The sequence below is a fragment of the Triturus cristatus genome, chromosome 3_1 (assembly GCF_964204655.1).
Source record: "Triturus cristatus chromosome 3_1, aTriCri1.1, whole genome shotgun sequence".
Lineage (NCBI taxonomy): Eukaryota > Metazoa > Chordata > Amphibia > Caudata > Salamandridae > Triturus > Triturus cristatus.
The window spans coordinates 85,680,009-85,694,961 of NC_140583.1; positions in this window are offsets into that span (position 1 = coordinate 85,680,009).

Consider the following 14,953-nt stretch of genomic DNA (forward strand, 5'->3'; position numbering starts at 1 on the left):
CAGGTGACTTACTGAAGAGTTTTCTCCAGTATGTCGAGCAAAGGTCCTGGGATGTCTATCCCTAAGGTGTCTCTTCATAGAGTGATTTCCAAAGGAATACTTCTTCCTTGGATCTCCTCTAGATAAAACACGGTCACAAAGTGTGCAAGTGACCAATGGAGCATTGACCTTTTTCTGCCCCTCTGGAAAAGTAAAATACTCCCACACAAAAGAATCCTTTTGTTTCCTCCTTCTCTGTCTGATGATGGTGCTGCTAGCCTCACTCTCAGAAGAGGTCTGCTGCTCTGCCATTGTATCTCAATGTCAATTCAGCTCCTTCTCCTAGGGGATCTCAAGCAGTAATGAGGGGAATGGGTGTGGTGTGGGAAGTTTCTGGAACTGAAAGTAGTTTCAACCAATGAAAAGTGTTCTTTGTGGATCACATGACCTACCGTGCGCGCTCCGTAAGCTTACGGTACTCGCTCGGAAACAAGTACGCATGCGCGAACGTGACGCTTACGGAGCGCTTACGGAGCGCGTACGTAAGATGCACTCGCGCATGCGCATTACACGCCCCTGCGTAACCGCGACGTTGCTTCCGCGTGTACGCGTACGTCACGTACGTATCACGTAAGCGCGCTGTACTTATGACGTACGGAGCGCGTAGCGTCAGCTTACCGTATGCGCATCGTATCACGTAAGCGCACCGTACTTATGACGTACGGAGCGCGTAGCGTCAGCTTACCGTACGCGCACGGAAAAAAATGCATAAAAAAAAAATTAACCATTCCATAATGCAGGATATAGTACATATATTATTTTATACATAGGTTTACCAAAAATCTCCCAAAAAAATTTGCATTTAAAAAACCGTACAAATTCACTGAAAAAACCATAGGTTTCACACACGTTATAGTTAGGAATTAGCATTTAAAAAACCTTGCAAATTCAATGAAAAAACCATAGGTTTCACACATGTTATAGTTAGCTGGACATTTCACTCGTAAAAAAACAATGAAATTCCCCCGTTATAGTTAGTGCAGGCAACTATAACTCACGCGACCGCAATCCTCTGTTGATGCTAATACTGTATCTTTAGCTATACATATATTACAAATATTTATTTTTCATAAAGACACATATGTCATCAGTGATGTAATATCTGACATCATCAGCAGAGGATTGCGGTCGCGTGAGTTATAGTTGCCTGCACTAACTATAACGGGGGAATATCATTGGTTTTTTACGAGTGAAATGTCAAGCTAACTATAACATGTGTGAAACCTATGGTTTTGTCAGTGAATATATATATATATATATATATATAATCGCATCACTGCAAGTGGAGTTCGTGCTCTCTTTTTCTTCCCACCGGAACGAAAGTCGGAGTGAAACTGGGAAAAAGGGTGTAGTTTTGTAACAGGATATATATATATATATATATATATATATATTCACTGAAAAAACCATAGGTTTCAGGGGTGTTATAGTTAGCTGGACATTTCCCTCGTACAAAACCCTAGAAATTCCCCTGTTATAGTTAGTTCAGCTAACTATAACTGCACTGCTGATGACGTCACATATTACATCACTCATGACATGGTCAGTGACATCACTGATGACATCACTGATGACATCTCAAATGACATCACTGATGACATCACTGATGATGTCATCCATGTGATAAATTAATGCATCTTCTCACATCCTAATATAACCTTTGATTCACCGACTCAAAATTTCAGACGGCCATTTTGACAACCATAGATACTCCAATACCAATAACTACTCACCCACTCATTGACTTTTAGGTCTACATACATCTGCACTCACTCACCTGTACAGTCACTCATACTTACAGTCACTCTGTGCATTTATACACCTATATAGACACTCACACACCGCCAATCATCCATTGAGGTACTGACACATCTAGTCAGTCATGCAAATAATTAATCACAGTAAAATTTACTCACCTATACAGTTAAAAACACTCAAGTTCACTTACTCATAAAAATACTAACAAATTATGTGTCTTCCTGCAGAAAAACAAACAGCACATGACACAGATATCCTTGCACTATGGCGCATACAGCCACTCCCAAAATCACACACTCTCACTTATAGATAGTTATATACTCTTACACACATATACACTGCGTTTCACATATGTAGTTACTGACACATGTACAACTGAGATATACATTCAATCACTAACACACCCATACATACACTCACCCAACCATACAGTCCATCACAGGTGCACTCTTAAAAACATGCACCCACTGAATCACCCACTCACACATCTAGTCACAGAGTCACACACACCCTACCCAAACAAACACTCAGGCACCCATACAGATACTCAGACAACCAATCAATAACCCATATAGACACTCATATAGCTATTCACAAAACCATGCAGCCACTTATACACCAACACACAGACACATACAGACATTCACACAGTTTAGTCACTAGTCTGCAGTAAGATAAATTTAATGACTCACTTATAGACTCAGTTACGCACCTAGAAAATCGTCCATTCACACACTTGTACACCAACTTATTTTTCAACAGGCCTTTCCCTATATATATTAACATAATAAAACTGTTCAGAAACACATACTCAATGCATGACGTCATCAGTGATGTCTTCAGTGATGTCATTTGAGATGTCATCAGTGATGTCATCCGTGATGTCACTGACCATGTCATGAGTGATGTAATATGTGACGTCATCAGCAGTGCATTGCGGGGGCGCGAGTTATAGTTAGCTGAACTAACTATAACAGTGGAATTTCTAGGGTTTTGTGCGAGGGAAATGTCCAGCTAAATATAACACCCCTGAAACCTATGGTTTTTTCAGTGAATTTCTAAGGTTTTTTAAATGTCAATTCCTAACTATAACGCCCCTGAAACCTTTGGTTTTTTCAGTGAATTTCAAAGGTTTTTTAAATGCCAATTCCTAACTATAACGTTCTGAAACCTATGGTTTTTTCAGTGAATTTCAAAGGTTTTTAAAATGCTAATTCCTATCTATAACTTGTGTCTGAAGATATCATGAAAAGCATTCTTTTTTAAAAGTAGGGTGCACATTAGTTTTGTGGAAAAGCATCTTTGTGATTGGTTAAGAAAAAGCAGTTTCAACGTGGAGTACATATCATAGGATAAAATTTGCTCAGCTCAACCACACCTGCTACTTGCATTTGGAAGGCACTGTTCGAACTTAAAACAATAGTCAACTTTTAACATGCACGTGTCGTTAAATGTTCAAGAAAATGTTACAAAACAATATCGTAAAGTTTTAGAAAATTGCTGAACTTTTAACCTGCATGTATTGGAGAATGTTCTAGAAAGTGTGTTGATAGAATACATTGCACTTCTGACTTCTATGTGTTGTTGAATATTAAAAAAAACGGTTCATATGGAAAATTAAAAACAAACCAATAGGGAAGTTTTGAAACCTAAAAGAATCAAGGAACTATTCTAATTTATTCTTTACATGTATTTATGTGTGCAGCAACAAAATTATAGACACAACAGCACTGGGAACAGGAAGAAGCAGGGAGTGGGGGGAGGGGGGGAGATGGGCAGAATGGCACACATGCACAATTAAGTACAACACACATATAGACTAACAATGGCCAAAATGAAACACACCAACAAGGAGCACAAGTCACACAACCTGCCAACATCACACCACTGAACGAGCATAGAAGTGAAAACCACGTTGCATTCATACAGGATGTGTACAAAGGCCAGTCGTTGGTGTTGTGGGATGTCTGCGACCGTGGTCATCATGGATGAGATGCCCAGCATGTGGCACATGGTCGAGTTCACTGTGTGTTATGTTGCCAAACGGCTGCTCCTCCCTCCCACGAGCCCCCACACTTTTGTACGGTGAGCTGTTGTATCTCATGCACTCAGACGGCACGCCATTGTAATGCCTATTTGTGCATGTCCTGCTACATTCCAACTACAACATCACAGTGCCGTTTGGAGGTGGGGCATGCCACTTTACAACATCGACTGCTGCGGCTCTTGTAACAGTCCACACCAGAACACAGAGACACACTTACCGCACTTCCTGTACACGGACATGTCCGAGACACCCCGTTCCCATTGCCGGATAGGCACACCCTGCACTGACCTGTGAACGACAGACCAGCACACCCCAGTTGTGTATGCAGGAGGATACGTACGTAGCTACACATCCAGGCTCACTGCCAACGCTGAGGTGACAGCACACTGTGATGTTGCAGGGCTCGTGCCTATCATGCTAAGACAATGACCACAGGGACACACTTACTAAGATGTGGGTTTGGGGGGCATTAGTGGTCCTGGAGTTGTTGAGATGAGTCTTCTGGCCCTCATGGGCATCCCTGTATCATGCTCATTGACTCTATGGCACCTGTGAGTGTTTTGGTGTGGCTCTTGGCTGTGTTCCCTTTCATGGTGAAGATAGTTGTCGTGCTTAACACCAGCAGAAAAATGTGTCTTATCGCTGGAATTTGTTTCGCATTGCAATTGGTGTGAAAGTTGTGATGTGATTTTTTTCGTGTGCACAACAATATACAAACTGAGCAGTGTATCTCGTCAAGATCCAGCACCTGATGCACTATTCCCAATCAATATAAATACAATGAGATTTCTTAATAGATTTTGTGTGTACACTGTAAGTGCAGCCAATACCTCAGTGCAATACAATACAGGATTTTAGTATTTAGAATAAATCGCAAAGGTGCACCTCGTGTCTTTTTGCACGGGAACTGCTACTCTCCATTTCATTATCAGCACTTTAACGGAAGTAAAGTTGAGATAAATCTAACACACTATTCAGAAGTTGGAGCAAACTGCAGATATCACCAGTATTCCAGCGATAAGTGCCCCAAAATTTAACACCATGGTGGACTCCATCAAATAACAATAATAAGAACAAGAAAGAGTCACACAGCAGTTAAGAGAACAACCAAAAACATTATACATTTTTTTTTCAAACTTTATTTTTTATAATAATAAATATATAAACGATAAACTATTTTCAAACTATTTTTTTATTAACATAAATATAAACAATAAACTAATAAACAAAATGTAACAACAATAATACAAAACAACAAGGTGGAACACTCCTGTGGCAACCACGGATGTCGACGACAGACCTGGAAAATCAGAAAGATTGTTAAAAAAAAAACAACATGGTATTCTCAACAAAATACCACAAGAAACAAATCACAGATATATAAAATGTATACAGCTAACAACATTGTATAAGTTTAACTTACAAAAACTGTAAATGTTGCTGCTTTAAAATATTTACCGAATCTGAGGAACTTTTTTGCAGAAGGCACCACGCCCACAACGTTTTTCTTCAGTGGTAAAGATATTTTTTACTTTTTCCAAGGGGCAAACATAGACCAATGCCACCTTCTTCATTCACAAGATTTGCCAAAGAGTTCTGTTACGAGGGGATCCTAACAAAAAATACTTGTGCGGCACAGCAAGTATGATGAAACACCTAAGGACCCTTCATCCAAACAATCTTGCACGAGAAGAGTGCAAACAGATGAGAAACACTCCTGTTCTGTATCTGTAAAAAAGAATCACAAATAAATGTGTATTAACTTTCAAATTGATACTATTCCATTACTGTACAAACACATTTTATATAAAAACTGACTAAGAAACTATAGCCCTGAACCACAAGTGTGATGATCGTTAAAACACTACATGCATAGTGCATACTACTTTGAAGCAGTTCATGCCCTAAAGCCTACCTCACTAAAAGACTACATGCTAACTGACTAAATGATTACAGTACTATAAGGAGACACACTGGGTGAGTGACAGGGTGTTTGCTAGAAGAGTATGAATACTAACTAGGGAATTGAAGGTGTGAAACACAACTGTGTAGGTGATTAGAGGACTGCATCCATACTGCATAGGCATTGAAAGCAGTCCATGTGCTAAGGCCTGGCTCACTGCATGACTACTTGGGTACTGACTGAATAATTAGAGTCCAGCAAGGAGAGTGCCTAGGTGAATTTATAAGTGCAAGGCTTTTCGCACAGGGAATGGGTTAGTACTTGGTACTGAATGGGTCACTAGAGGAGTGCAAAGGCAGTCACAAGTGCTGGACTGTATGGATACTGACTAGGAAATTGAAAGTGTGAAAGACAAGTGTCTAGGTGGGTAGAAGACTGCATGCATAGTGCATAGGGGTTTGAAGCAGTCCATGTGCTAAGGCCTGGCTTAGTGTATGAATACTTAGGCACTGACTGAATGATTAGAGTACTGCAAAGATAGTATCTTGGTGAATTTATAAGTGTTTGGGATTTAGCACAGTGAATGGATTAGTACATGGTGCTGAATGGGTCACTAGAGGACTGCAAAGGGAGTGACAGGGTATTTCCTGGAAGTGTATGGATACTGACTAGGGAATTGAAGGTGAGAAAGACAATTGTGTAGGTGGTTAGATGACTGCATGCATAGTGGATAAGGGTTTGAAGCAGTCCATATACTAAGGCCTGGGTCACTGGATGAGTACTTGGGTACTGACTGAATGATTAGAGTACTGCAAGGAGAGTACCTGGGTGAATTTATTAGGGTTTGGCGCAGTGAATGGATTAGTACATGATGCTGAATGGGTCACTAGAGGAGTGCAAATGGAGTGACAGGGTGTTTGCTGGAAGTGAACGGATACTGACTGGGAAATTGAAGGTGTGAAAGACAAGTGTGTAGGTGCCTAGAGGACTGCTTGCATAGTGGATAGGGGTTTGAAGAAGTCCATGTGCTAAGACCTGGCTCAGTGCATGAATACTTAGGCAGTGACTGAATCATTAGAGTACTGGAAAGAGAGTGTCATGGTGAATTTATAAGTGTTTGGGTTTTGGCACAGTTAATAGATTAGTACATGCTGTTGAATGGGTCTCTAGAGGCATGCAAAGGAAGTGACAGGATGTTTCCTGGAAGTATATGGATACTGACTAGGTAATTGAAGGTGTAAAAGACAAGTATATAGTATGTTAGAACACTACATGCATACTGCATAGACATTTGAAGCAGTCTATTTGGTACTTAGAAACTGACTAAATAATCAGACTACTTCTAGGACGGTGCTTAGGTAAAACTTTTACATTTTCAGTTCTGCCACAGTGAACAGAATAGTACATGGTACTGCACCTTAGTGTCAAACCCTGACTCATTTTATCAATGCAAAAGCAAAGACTAGCTTCTAATGCTACTAAAACTTGACAACATGAGAGGTTTTAAATTAGTTATCTGTCAGCAAATACACGATGTTACCAAATGCTTCTCTCGCAGTGGTTCTCAAATGCACACAGACCCACAGTGTAATTCTAGACAACAACCACTATACCTAGGAGTTTACCAAAAATCATTCACTACTGTGGAAGTGGTAAGCGAACTGCACACAATCTTCATATTTCAGGACTGCACTTTTATGTCAAAGCCTGACTCATATAATGAAAGCATAAGCAAAGACTGGCTTCTAATGCTACTAAAACTTCACAACATGACCGGTTTTAAAACAGGTATATGTCAGCAAATACACGATGTTACCAAATGCTTCTCTCACAATCCTTACCCAAATGCACACAGACTCACAGTGTGATTTTAGACAAGCAACCCTATCCTAGGAGTTTACCAAAACTCATTCACTACTCTGGAAGAGTTAATGGTACTGCACACAATCTACATATTTAAGTACACCACATCAGTGTCAAAGCATGACTCATTTAATCAACGCATAAGCAAAGACTGGATTCTAATCCTAATAAAACTTCACAACATGTTTTAAAACAGTTATCTGTCAGCAAATACATGATGTTACCAAATGCTTCTCTCACAGTGATCCCAAATACACACTAACTCACAGTGTGATTCTAGATAAGCACCACTATCCCTCTGAGTTTACCAAAACTCATTCACTACAGTGCAAGTGGTAAGGGAACTGCACACAATCTACATATTTCACAACTGCAATTTACTGTCAATGCCTGACTCATATAATGAAAGCATAAGCCATAACTGTCTTCTAATGCTACTAAAACTTGACAACATGACATGTTTTACAACACTTATCTGTCAGCAAATACACAATGTTACCAAACACTTCTCTCACAGTGGTTCCCAAATGCACACAGACTCACAGTGTGATTCTAGACAAATAACACTATCCCTAGGAGTTTACCAAAACTCATTCACTACAGCGGAAGTGGTAAAGGAACTAGGCCTGGGCAAAAATTTTGTTCCGTTCGTGGAAATTGCGACAATTTGACATTTTCGTGTTCTGCGGAAAGCACGAAAATGTCATAATTTCCGCATTCCGCAGCTTAGCGATAATTTGGTTCTTGCTCGCGCTGTAAAATAATACATTCTCGCACGCGCGCGATCGCCTTACCTGAATCCCTGCGTTCACCGACAAGTTTTCTTGATCCGGTTGCGTTCTCCAGGAGATGTTGTATTGTTTTTAGCCATTTACGCTGTCTCGCGACAGTTTGCGCCCGCAGTGACGTCACGCATCGCGCCATCACGTCTTTCTTCTCGCGATCATGCACCGCGAGACAACTGAAAACAAGATGGCCGCGCCCGCGAGCAACCACATGGGTAAGTTGGCGAGTCGCAACCATGCAGAAAATCTCGCGAACATGCGGGAAAAAAACGTCCGCATCTTCGCGATATTTCAGCATGTTTGCGATAATTTTGAACATTTTCACGATAATTTGCGAAAGTGGATTTCACAAATTCCGCCCACCCCTAAAAGGAACTGCACACAATCTACATATTTTACGACTGCACTTTAATGTCAATGCCTGACTAATTTAATCAACGCATAAGCAAAGACTGGCTTCTAATGCTACTAAAATTTGACAACATGACAGGTTTTAAAACAGTTATCTGTCAGTAAATACACGATGTTACCAAATGCTTCTCTCACAATCCCTACCCAAATGCACACAGACTCACAGTGTGATTTTAGACAATCAACACTATCCTTGAAGAACCAGAAACCTTATGGGCCTGGCGGCGCAGGGTATGCCTTAATCTCCTGGGTTCACTTGCTTTATCTAACAGAGAAACAGGACACTCTCTTGGGCGTAGAAGATCAGATTTATTAGCTGCAGCTAAGTACAGTTGTCCTAGAAGTACACTCGGTATGTTCTCAGGAGACTGCCACCTCACTCCGTGGCGCACAATCTTTTATAGTACATGGATGACATACAGATTAACCAAGAACACTCCCAATGTATACATAAAGAGCCAAAAAGAAAAGTTTAAAAACAAAGCTTTACCAATGAAAAGAGCTTGGGAAATAAGATATCGAGTAACCCGAAGAAGCCTCTCCTCCAACTGTGTTTGTCACCCCTCCCCACAGGTTGATTCATTAACGTGTCCGCAACTGACTTGCAGGTGGCAAGATACATTTGTGTGCTTTGGAGGACAGTTGTGAAACGAGAGAATACGAGCAGAGAACAGCGAAGGCCAGAAGTTAAGATAAAGTCAGGAAAGAATGGTGCGAACCAACAGATAGTTGAGACAGGGATTAGTCAAACCAGATAGGGATGAGCGGACTTGGCCAGTCCCTGACACCAGTTTGAAAACAGAGGCAGAAGGCTATTTTGACACGATGCCGCAGGAAAAAGCAGAAAAGACCTTGTTCGCCGTGCTGCCTGAGTGAGGGCAACACAAAATGGCGGCGGAACACAAAATGGCGGCTCGATACGATCGAGATCGAAAATCAAGTTTCCTCAGACCCTCCTTTTGCCAGAACTCAGGCAAACCTCAGACTCACGTTAATCTGAGTCGATGTCGATGGCCATGAGGTCATCAAGCTGTTGCTGTAACATCATTTTAATGTTCTCTGTGACTTAGATCTTGGGATGCACATAGTAGCACAAAGGCCGCAGATGGCGGGGCCACAGTGCATACAGAGGCAACAGGAGAAAATGATGTCCAAAACCATTCCAAGGAATGTTAATACCTTCCATCCCCATTTTGACAGTAGTCCCCAAAACCATCCCAATAACGACCAATCTCCTTCGTCCTGATGAATCGACTCAGAGATTACATGTAATTTAGAGATGGCTTGGTATACCGTCGGAGCATCGTCAGGTATATAAATACAGCAACTAGATCCGATCAATGTACAGACTCCACCACGGTCCGCAAGAATAACATCTAAGGCAACTCGGTTCTGTAATGTCATAAGACGATCCACCTGTAGTTCAGCTGTGATATTACTTAAGGCTCCTACAGTGATGTCTATAGTAGTCTCTACAACACGAACCAGTTGTCTCATGTTTCTGCTGTTGGCCATTGGACCCCAAAAAGGAAGAATTCCTTTGAGGATATCTCCTCCCTCTTGTCCTGCTGTGTCTTTGGAATCAATAATTCCTCTGCCATATCTGTTTCTATGATGAATTGAAGAGGCAGTGTAAGTAGGGGGAAGAAGGAAAGCTATATAGCATGTTCCGGAGAAACCAGTTGGCAACCACGTATAGGCTCTATCGTGGCAGATAAAATACGTGCCCTGAGATGGTACTAGCGGCGGCGAATTCTGAGACGTGTAAATGTATGTGTGGGAACAAAAGCTCTTTCCTTGTCCAGTGTTAGCAGTCTGACCATTTATCTGCAAACAGAAATTACCTTGATAAGGTACAGTCCAAATTGGTGGAGATTTTCCTTGTTTAACCTTATCACTAAGGTTAGTGATGTAATGAGTGATGTTCCAATTAGTGTGTGCTTTTCTCTCAGCAACAGAAATGTTACTATTCTCCATGATTTTAGTCATAGCTACCATTCCCTTTATCAACGAACTATGACTAAAATCTGGTCCACCAATATATGAACTGACAGGTCGTTTAAATCGGCTCTGATATGCATTAGAGAATATTACAAAATAAGCCCGAGCGGAACCTTCATAAGAGAACGGAAGGACTAAATATGGCATCCCTTTTTCTGTGGTATGAGGCATAAGTCCACACACCCAACAGTCGGTTATATTAATTACTAATTGGTGCTGGTGCAATAACTGGACAAATGAATTATTGTAGTATTCGGTTCTTCTTATGAATTCATGCTGAGGAAGTGTATGAAATAGATGTGGAGAGACAGTAGAATAAGAAGGCAAAGAGATAGAAGTAGGGACAACTTTTTGCTGCATAGCATGAACAATCCAACCTATACACGCCAATAAAATACACAATAATATAAAAACACATAACGTTACACCACAACGACTGTACATTAGTTTACAATACTTTTCTCTCATTTTGTTCTTTTTCTCTCTTTCTCCTAAAGTAGTCTCCATCTTCTAAGTGGATGCTCATGGCAATCTTCCTCAATCACTTGGTTATGATTATCTGCCATCCTATGACACTGCACGTCCTGCAGGCCTATTGCCACTACTCAGGTCACAATCAAGACTCCTACCATGACCCTGCAACCGGGATAGAAACTACATGGAAGAGAGAATCTCAAGTTTTCTTAATTAGTCTTGGTCTGAGATTATAACGGACTTTACCAGGTACAGTCTGGTCTCTAAACAATGTTTGTGGATTCGTAGTGTTCAAGCGGAGATGTGGTGGTACAGCTTCTTGAAGAATATCGTCGTCTTCTTTTTCCAACAGCGTTCCATTCAGGCGTGCATCACTAAAAGGTATGAACTGGGGAACCTTTTCACTTTCAGAGTCACTTTTACCCTTACGGACCCACTGATCAAATGGCAAAGGCACCTTCTTGCAGTGCACGCCGTGTATCCAGTTTTTCTTTCCTTCAACCTTTATTGCTGTTCGCGTCGCCAGGAGGACCTGTCGAGGCTCCCTCCAACGAGGCTTCAAATTCTTTGTCCTTTGGAAATTCTTCACGCAAACCCAGTCACCTGGTTGAATGGAATGACCTGGGTCTGTAGAGGCCTCTGGCAAAGCGTTCTGAACCTGTTGATGGAGAACACGCAATTTAGTTGTAAGGTCGTGCAAATAATCAATCAGCATTGGGTATGGTATGTCAGAATATTTTCTACGGCGAGGGACTCCCCATACATTAGCTGGGCGTCCGAAAACAACCTCGTATGGGCTGAGTCCCAAACGAGAATGCACAGCTGTTCTAGTGGACAGAAGAGCCAAAGGTAAAGCATCGGGCCAGGCAAGACCTGTGCTGGCTTGTATCTTTGCAAGTTTAAGTTTGAGAGTGCAATTATAACATTCTACCAAACCCGCTGACTGTGGATGGTTTGCCGCATGGAACTTCTGCTTTATACCAAGACCTGCACAAACTTTTTGCATGACTTGGCCCACAAATTCACTCCCATTGTCACTCCAGACAATGCGTGGCAAACCAAACCTAGGAAAGAACTCTTTCAGAAGAACTTTGGCAGTGGACAAAGCAGTGTTGTCTTTCAGAGGGTAAGCCTCTATCCATCTCGAAAAGGCACATACCACCACTAGAACATATTTGAGATTGTTGCATCGCTCCATATGAATATAGTCGATTTGCAACACCTCAAAAGGATATGTCGGGGGAGCAAAATGACCTGCCAGAGTTGAGGTTCCTTTTCCCGGATTATACATCAAGCAAATAATACAATGCTTCACACATTATCTGCACATTTTGGAATCCCTTCATTCAGCCACACTGGAGCCAGAAGTTTACATATTCCTTTCGCACTGATGTGGGCTGGACCATGCGCCATAGTAACTGCAGGCAGTACATAGGCGTCTGGTAACAACCAACGTTGGTGCTCTGACAATTCTACCCAACATCCCATCTCATCTAACATTCCTGTACTTTCTTTCCACTTTCTCAACTCTTTCTCTGTAGCATCTTCCTGAATCGATCTCACACTTTCTATTGTGTCCTCACACATCCCTCTTTCCCTGACCCAATTCGCAGGGCCCGCAACATACATGCGACTTGTAGCATCTCTGGCTGTCCTTTTCTCTACCTCGTCCGCAAAAGCATTTCCGCGACCAACATCATCAGTAATCTTCTTATGCGCACTACATTTCACAATTGCTATCTGGGTAGGCAAGGCAAGTTACTCAAGAAGATCAGTTACCAATTGACCATGCTGTATTTTAGTACTGTGGGAGGTAAGGAATCCTCTTTCCTTCCACAAACGACCGAAGCTATGTGTCACACTGAATGCATACTGGCTGTTGGTATACACATTCACTCTCTTTCCTTTAGATAACACACACGCTCTGGTCAAAGCTATCAGTTCGGCTGCCTGAGCTGAATTATGTCTGATGCGTGCTGTCTCCACAATTGTATGCAAGGTACTAACAGCATAAGCTGAAGTTGTCTCACCATTCAGGAGTTTGAAACAAGACCCATCCACCCATAGGATCCCATCAGGATCCGCTAGCGGCGTATCTTTCAAATCAATTCTACCTTTTGTCTCCTCCTCAGTACGGAGAAAACAATCATGTCGTTCTTGAATACCTTTCCCTTCCGGAAGGGGTAACAAAGTGGCTGGATTTAAAGTGTTACATCGTTTGATGTGCACATGACTAGCCAAGAGCGTCAGCTCATATCCAGACAAGCGAGCACTCTTAAGATGCTGCGTTTTCGTCCTATTTAGCAAGGTATCCACTGCATGTGGTACCATAACAATGAGAGTATTATCTAGCACCACTCCAGCAGACTGACGAATAGAAATTGCTGCTGCTGCTGTAGGTTTAAGACAATTAGGCAATGCCTTGGCTACTGGGTCTAATGTAGCTGCAAAATAGGCACATGGCCGCTGTTTATCTCCAAATCGTTGTGTTAAGACTGACAACGCACAACCCTCTCTTTCATGGACATAGAGCGTGAAGGGCTTACTGTAATCCAGAGTACCCAACACAGGAGCAGAACACAGAGCAGTACGTAAATCAATAAAACTCTTCTAACATTCGTCAGTCCAAGGAAGGGGTTGGGGTGTGTCTTTCAAAGTGAGTGCTAACAGAGGTTTGGCTAACAAAGAAAAGTTCGGGATCCATTGCCTACAATAAGAGGTAATGCCCAGAAAGGCATGCACCTCTCTTTGTGTGGATGGCACAGACATTTGCGCTATTGCTTGAATTTATTCTGGGGTTAATCGCCTTCCCTCCTTTGATAAGAGATGACCCAAATAGGTAACCTCTCATCGGACATATTGTAATTTAGAAGGCGAAACCTTATGATTAAGATCAGACAAGTGACGTAACAATGCAACAGTCACATTCCTGCAGACACCCTCTGAATCAGCAGCAATTAACAAATCATCCATATATTGAATAAGAGTAGCACCTGGGGGCAAAGGGAAAGCATCAAGCTGACATTTCAGAGCTTGACTATAAATGGAGGGGCTTTCACAATAGCCTTGGGGTGCGCGCTTGAACCGGAAACTTCGGCCTCCTAGAGAGAAACCAAAAATATGCCTACTCTCTTCGGCAATGGGAATGCTGAAGAAAGCATTCTTCAGATCAATAACAGAAAACCAAGCCGCTGAGGCAGGTATCATAGTTAACAGGGCAGTAATATCTGGGACAACAGGATACTGCGGTACAACAATTTTGTTAACCTCCCGAAGATTAATCACAAAACGATAAACAGGAGGCTGAGAAGGGTCGGTGCAATTAAGAACAGGAAGAATAGGACTATTACATAAATTTCCTCTCGTTTCCTCAATCACACCCTTCTGAACCAAATCATAAATGATATCTAAAAGCGCTCTTTCACCTTCATTGGAAATTCTGTATTGAGGAATGCGTGGCAATTTAACATTGGGCTTGAGAGTAACAACATAAGGCGGGATCTCAAGACAACCAACATCATTTGGACCCGTAGCCCAAAGCGTTGCAGGAAGAGAGAGCAATTCAGGTGGAAACTGATCTGTAGACAAATACATTGGAGAAGTCAATTTCTGCCCAAAAGTAAGATGTACACCAGAAGGAGAACAGTATATCGTTGCATGCAATCTTTTCAA